Raw genomic sequence first — 8,344 nt, 5'->3', positions numbered from 1 at the left:
AAACCACTTTGGGGGTTGATAAAGGGCAAAGTGCCTGGGCTTCTCAAATCCACCATTTAACTCCAAGATGAAACTTGGCCCTACTGAAGTTTCCAGATGAGACAAAGGAACGTTGACCTCTGATCCTAAACTAACAGAATAAAGTAAAAGGACTGAGGAGTGACAGCTACTATCTCTTTTTTCTAAAGATGAGTCAGATTAACTGATCTACCCACTAAGATCACACAATTGATAAGAACACAGATTCCCCCTGCTTCTAAAACCATTTCCACAGGCCACACAACCCTCTCTCATGAGAATTATTAACAAACAATATTAATAATAATCCTACTCACTGTGGCTTAGCTCTTCAAAATGTTTTTCAAAGTGCTTTCACAGCTGTTATTTCCAGTGAGGTAAGTCAGGATGGCACTATCTCCATTTCACACCAAAACATGAAATGACCTGAACAAAACCATGCTGCCATCAGCCAACCAAGATGAGTGGCTCTTCTTCCTGACCTGGTGATCATAATAGCAGTGCTAGAGAATAGATTCTGAGAGAGGATCCACTTGGCCTAAGATTTGCAAAAACAACCCCTTGCAAACAGACATTTATTTTCATTGTAGACAATATGAGGACATTCTCAATATTTGAACTGCTATTTTTGTTTTTCTAATGGTTTCCTGTTAGGTCATCTATCTTATGACATTTGTAATACTAAAAAAATTTTTAAAAAGTTTAAACCACATGCGCTAGCTGACAACACATTAAGCTCACATTTTGATCACCCCTCTGTCCAGACACCACAGCAATGCCAGCTAAATTATAGGAGGAGAAAAAGAGACAGATTAAAACTCCAAAATAAGAAATAAACATTCCTACAGTTTGAGTATCAAGCAGGAATACAAAATCCACACCTAGGAACATCACAATGAAAACTACAGAATATAAAGGATAAAGAGACAATAGTTTGCAGAATGTGATGGTTAACTTTATGTGCAACTTGGCTGGGCCATGATGCCCAGATTCTTGGTCAAACATTATTCTGGATATTTCTGTGAGGGTGCTTTGGGATAAAATTTAAGTTTAAATCAGCAAACTTTGAGTAATGCAGATTGCCCTCCATAACGTGGGTAGGGCTCATCTAATGAGCAGAATACCTGAATAGAACAGAAGTTTGACCTCCTCCAAGCAGGAGAGCTTGTGCCACAGATTTTATGTGCAACATCAGCTCTTTCTAGTTCACCAGCAAGCTGCCTTTGGATTCGAACTGTAACTCTTTCCTCAGTCTCCAGTCTGCAGCCTATTCTATCAGATTTTGGATTCACCAAACCATCAAAACCACAAGAGCCAATTCATTAAAACAAGTATACACACATACACACACACACACACAATTGGTTCTGTTTCTCTGGAGAACCCTGAGTAACAGAGGGGGAAACAAGACAGATGTTCTGTAAAGGAACAATAGTTAGACTCACAACAGACTTGTCAAATGGAAATACAGATGACAAAAATGTTTTTAAAAGATGCTGAGGGAAAAGTAACTTTCAACTTAGAATTTTATATCCAGATAAACTATCCTTCAAGAGTGAGGACAAAATAAAGACTTCATCTAGAATGCATACATATTTTCAGATTACTAAGGAAAAATAAAACAAAAGGATATATTTCAACAAGAAGGAAAATTAACAAAAGGGAAAAAACAACTTTGGACAAAGATATATATACATAATATATGTTAATACATTTAGTTAACTGCTAGACTATAAAAAAAAACTTTGATAATTTAAAATTGGGTAAAACTATAAACATCAATTATAAGATAGTGGAGTGAAGTGCTCAGTGAGTGGGTAACATGTGAGAGGCCATTGTAGATGATGGGAAGATGCTAGAACTACTGAATAGAGTGTGATAGAAAATTTTATAGTTAATTATGAGTGTTAAAATTTTAAGATCAACTACCAACTTATGGGCTTCCCTGGTGGCTCAGATGGTAAAGACTCCTTCCACAATGCAGGAGACTCAGGTGCAATCCCTGGGTCAAGAAGATCCCCTGGAAAAGGAAATGGCTACCCACTTCAGTATTCCTGCCTGGAGAATGCCATGGACAGAGGAGCCCGGCAGGCTACAGTTCATGGGGTCACAAAGAGTTGGACATGACTGAGCTGCACACCAACTTTTCCAAACAAGAAGTGAGGTAGGGGAATACAGAGGAATATGAAAAACTATCAATACAACAGAGAGCAGAGAAAGAAGAAAGAGAAAACAAAAGCATAGTAAACAAAAATGTGCAAATAAATAAGACAGTAGAAGCTGAAGAAATAAATTCACATGTATCAGTGATCATAGACTGATATTATTAGATTTTTTTTTTTAAGAATTGATGCCTTCAAACTGTGGTGCTGGAGAAGACTCTTAAGAGTCCCTTGGACAGCAAGGAGATCAAACGAGTCAAACCTAAAGGAAATCAACCCTGAATATTCACTGGAAGAACTGATGCTGAAGCTCCAAGAATTTGGCTACCTGATGCAAAGAGATGACTCATTGGAAAAGACCCTGATGCTGGGAAAGATTGAAGGCAGGAGAAAAAGGGGACAACAGAGGATGAAACGGTTGGATGGCATCCCCAACTCAATGGACATGAATCTGAGCAAACTCTGGGAGATGATGCAGAACAGGGAAGCCTGGCGTGCAGCAGTCCGTGGGGTCACAAAGAATTGGACACAACTGAGCAGTTGAACAACAAATTATGAAACTGCATTTGCATTTTTAATCCAACTATAAGACACTTAAAATAGACATAAATGAAATTCACAAGAAAGACTGAAAATATACATATATGTAAAAGTACCTAAACGCAAATGCTATCTAAAATAAAGCTCACAGAGTAATAATACATTAGATAATACTTAAAGCAAAAGGTATTCACAGGGATGAAGAGACATACTTCATAGTAAACTTGTATATATCTGATAACACAGCCTTAAGATATAGTAATTCATAAAATATATAAACATGCATAAAGCCAAAAGAAAAAAATACATGAAGAAAAATCAAAATTACAAGCAGAAACTGACAAATCAACATAGTGGGAGAGCTTAACACATCAGAAGACTGACAGATAATACAGTTCAAAATTTAATAAGAGCATAACAGATCTGAACAACAAAATTAGCAATGTAATAAGTATAAAAATTGAACCATGCACCTGACAAATAGAGAAAAGTTTTTGTAGATATATCAAAATGTATTTGTGTCACAGTGGGAAACTGAACAAATCATAAGAATCAGTATCATTTAGACCACTCTTTCTGACTATGCTGTCATTCAGCCATAAATCAAGTAAAAAACAGCCCACATGTTTGGAATTTTAAATGTACATCTCAACACTTCAGAGGTAAAAGTGGAAAACCCAGTGAAAATTATTAAGTATGTGGAACCAAACAAGTATCAAATCACTCATATCAAAACTAGTGAGATACAATGAAGAATGTACCTAAAAGTAAATATAGGGATTTATATACATTTATTTTTAAATAAGACAGAATTAATGAGTTTTGTGTTCCACTAAAGAAGCATGAAACAGAACCAAAGAACAAAACTGATTAATAAAAGTCACAAATAATCAATATCAGGAATAATAAACAGTAAAGATTTTTTTAAATCATAAGAAAATACTATGAACAATAAACATAAAAATTTACATGAAATAAATAGGTTTCTAAAATACATATGTTCAAAATTACCAAAACTGACTCAAAAGAAATAGCTGAAATAAATCACATTGAATTGCTAATGAAGACTGTCTACCACCCCTAACACTTAAAACCCACAAGATGCAGATGATTTTTCTAGGCAGTTTTTACCAAACTTTCAAGGAATATATAATCATTGTTTTAAATCATTTCAGAGACTATAAAAATTAAGGGAGCTTCCCAATTTACTTTATAAAGTGAGTATAAAACTTGATAAATGGACAAAGTCAGTACAAAGGAGAACAAATGAACCTGTAGAACCGCATCCGAGACTCCAAGAAATGCACCTAATGTAAGAAATGCAGAAGACACAGCCCACATAGCACTGCAGAAAATATCCCCAGGCCAGATGTCTCCATGGAAGCAAGGTCTCTGTTTCTCAGGCCCACAGTCCCCGCCCCTCAGTGCACACCTCTGTTCCCTCCTCAACTTACCTTCTTACACATGGACCAGAAGTGGCTTTCCCCCTCCCTAAACGGGCAGGACTGTCCATCCACCCACCACCACTGCCTCAGTCTCTTTCATATAGTACGAGTGAATTCCACTTGATCCAACTCATCTTTCTTCAACAAGACAACAACAATCCAAGGTCACCACCCCAGGTACAACCAGAAAGTCAGCTGCCTTCGAGTCAAGCATGAAGTCCATTTAAATGTGCTGTGGAAGTGTGAACTGGGGTTATACACACAGTCCTGTGGCTTTGGGTCCATCTCACAGGGCTTTGGTCCAGGACTGAAAGTGTAATTGTGCAGAAGATATGTTGGGGAGTGATAATTTGAGAGACTTTTTTCTTTTTAATAATGATTATTATTATGATTATGTAATAATATTTACATTTGGTATGTATCCACATAATGTTCATTCACTACACTTCCAATATCTCTAGGCTTCAGAGAAAAATATCTAATTCTTATCTCCTTCCTCTCAGCTTCAGGCCATGTCATTTGGCCTGCCCAACTCTGTAAACCAAAAGCTTCTTGAAGACAAAGACAAAAATTCACCTTTGATTAATTACAACAACAATCATACATCAATTATGTCTCAATAAAGTTGGAGTTGAATAAAGGGTTGACAAAGTTGTCGCAATAGCAACAATTAATAATACAGGAAATAGGCCATATAATAGTGCTAATCACTTTATACTCATTATCTCATCTAATCCTTATAGCTACCTTATAAAGTGGCCACAGGACTGGAAAAGGTCAGTTTTCATCCCAATTCCTAACAAAGGCAATGCCAAAGAATGCTCAAACTACCGCACAATTACACTCATCTCACACACTAGTAAAGTAATGCTTAAAATTCTCCAAGCCAGGCTTCAGCAATATGTGAACCGTGAACTTTCAGATGTTCAAGCTGGTTTTAGAAAAGGCAGAGGAACCAGAGATCAAATTGCCAACATCCGCTGGATCATTGAAAAAGCAAGAGAGTTCCAGAAAAACATCTATTTCTGCTTTAATGACTATGCCAAAGCCTTTGACTGTGCGCACAATAAACTGTGGAAAATTCTGAAAGAGACAGGAATACCAAACCACCTGACCTGCCTCTTGAGAAATCTATATGCAGGTCAAGAAGCAACAGTTAGAACTGGACATGGAACAACAGACTAGCTCCAAATAGGAAAAGGAGTACATCAAGGCTGTATATCATCACCCTGCTTATTTAACATATATGCAGAATACTTCGTGAGAAACGCTTGGGCTGGATGAAGCACAAGCTGGAATCAAGATTGCTGAGAGAAATATCAATAACCTCAGATATGCAGATGACACACCCTTATAGCAGAAAGTGAAGAAGAACTAAAGACCCTCTTGATGAAAGTGAAATAGGAGACTGAAAAAGTTGGCTTTAAGCTCAACATTCAGAAAACTAAGATCATGGTATCTGGTCCCATCACTTCATGGCAAATAGATGGGGAAACAGTGGCAGACTTTATTTTTGGGGGCTCCAAAATCACTGCAGATAGTGATTGCAGCCATGAAATTAAAAGATGCTTACTCCTTGACAGGAAAGTACTGACCAACCAAGACAGCATATTGAAAAGCAGAGACATTACTTTGTCAACAAAGGTCCATCTAGTTAAGGCTATGGTTTTTCTAGTAGTCATGTATGAATGTGAGTTGGACTATAAAGAAAGCCAAAGAATTGATGCTTTTGAACTGTGGTGTTGGAAAAGACTCTTGAGACTCCCTTGGATGGCAAGGAGATCCAACTAGTCCATCCTAAAGGAGATCAGTCCTGAGTGTTCATTGGTAGGACTGATGTTGAAGCTGAAACTCCAATACTTGGGCCACCTGATGTGAAGAGCTGTCTCATTTGAAAAGACACTGATGCTGGGAAAGATTGAAGGCAAGAGGAGAAGGGGATGACAGAGGATGAGATGGTTGGATGGCATCACCGACTCAATGGACATGAGTTTGAGTAAACTCCGGGAGTTGGTGATGGACAGGGAGGCCTGGCATGCTGCAGTCCATGGGGTCACAAAGAGTAGGACACAACTGAGCCACTGAACTGAACTAACCCTATAAAATGGGCACCACATTATTATTTCCACAGAAGCAGCTGAGGACATGAGGCTCAGAGGTCAAATAACCTCAAATTCCATAGTTAGCTACTTTCAGCAACTGTACTCGAACCCAACAGGTCTGCTACACAGCCCACCCTTCTGAACACAACACTGTGTCCATATCAGGTCATTTGGAAGTGTTAGGATAAGGAGGTAGGTGGATGGATGGATGGATGAGCAAATGGATAGATGGAGGAATGGACTGATGGATGGGTGGGGGAGTGGTAGATGAATGAAAAGTTTAGGGAAACAAAAAATGACCCTCAAAGGGAATACTTTGGTGGTCAGTGATCTTAGCAGCATTAAGGCATGTTCCTGAGTAAGTTTAAGTAAGATCTGTTCCGTTCCTAGTCTAGCTAAAACTTGAACCCCTAAAAAAAAAAAAAAAAAAAAACCAAAAAAAAAAAACCATCCACTGGTTCTAAAAGCATACAGGTGAAACAGAGAGAGATTGAGAGACTGGGAGAAAGGGATGAAGGACAGAAATAAACAGGTCAGTCCTCTTTTAGGAGCTTTCACAAATCTGCGTTTGTCTAGATCAGCACAAACCCACTTTTACAAATGCTTAGTGGGTCAGCAGGGTCATCTTCACATGACAAAGACATCCCATTAGGCTCTAGAGACCACAGAAGCCAGTCAGAAAGGTTTTAGCACCTTCGTTCACCTCTAAACATTTGCCCTTAACAACAATGTTAAAAGCAAAAGGCTCTGAAAAAATAAAATCTCTTTTGAAAAAAAACTTCTCACTTGCTTCTAATTCTCCTACTCGTGTCAGTCAGATTCAGCCAGGGGAGCAGAGACATCATTGGGCCGGGGGAGGTGGCGGGAGGGGGGGGCGGGGCGCAAGTCACAGAACAGGGCTTTATTATAGGAATCTGAATGTGCACCGTTGTGGGAAGAGCCAAGGAGGAGGGGTAAAGGTCTGGAAGCGGGGTGCTGGAGGATCAGCAGTGACCAAGCACTCTATCAGAGAAGGCAGGCATGTCTGGCCACCAAAAAGACATCACGGGGAAGCTGGGGAAAAGCCTCTGAGTAGCTGAGATCCTGTCCCTCTGCAGACCACCCCCCGCAATCCGGTGGTGAGCCTCAGTCTCCAGGTGGGCCTCAGAGCCAAGAGTCAGAAAGAAATGCTGGATGCAGAAGAGAGCAAGGAACCCATTAGACCTGTGCTGCCATCCATCCTTCACCTAACAGCCAACAAAACCCTGGAGAGTAATGGCTCTCCAGATCCCCGTATGTTCCTCTTTGGGCCAACTCTAACCCGGAAACAGGCAGGGAAGGGGATGCTGGGAAATGTAGTTCTCAGCTTAACCAAGGTAACCTAGCACAGTCCACCCAGGCTCCTTTAATTAAATATAGAATACTTAATGTTATTATTCACATCTTTTGGGAGACTGTACATTTTAATCATAATTACATGATAAATATTTCACAGTATATATCTTTGTCATATAATTAGGAATAAAAAATGTAATCTCAAAAAGATGTTAAATAATTTAAATGGCTGAGGATGTGATTAAAGCCTTGATTGAAATATGGTTAGAAGGTAACTCAAGGTCTTCAAGCATGATCTCCCAAGAAACGCCACCACCAGGTATGTTTAAAAGTACACTGACAAGGCAACACCCAAAAGAAAAGAAATTTACATAGCTTTGAATATGGGGTGAAAATCTAAAGCATATATCCAGCTCAAGTTATAATCTGGCAAAAATTACTGTAGCCAGTTTATAAGATCCATATCCATTCTTCTCTGGCCTCTGCTAAGACAAGGGCATTCATCTCACTCATTCATTTTGAAAATATCTTCTTCATTTTTTCAGGTTTGGGGTTAGGGACTATGCTATGTTACTTCTAAAGGCCCTCACAGCACCTAATACATGGACGATGGCACTTAGGGAGAATCTCGAGACAAATTTCATTTCAGTTCCATATTTAACCGCATTCTACATCACAGGACTTCCCTGGTGGTCCAGTGGTTAGGACGCCACACATCCACTGCAGGGGGCGTGGGTTCAATCCGTGGTCAGGGAAATACGAT

This window comes from Bubalus kerabau, chromosome 22 (assembly GCF_029407905.1).
Source record: "Bubalus kerabau isolate K-KA32 ecotype Philippines breed swamp buffalo chromosome 22, PCC_UOA_SB_1v2, whole genome shotgun sequence".
Classification (NCBI taxonomy): Eukaryota; Metazoa; Chordata; class Mammalia; order Artiodactyla; family Bovidae; genus Bubalus; species Bubalus kerabau.
This window is presented reverse-complemented; position numbering follows the sequence as displayed.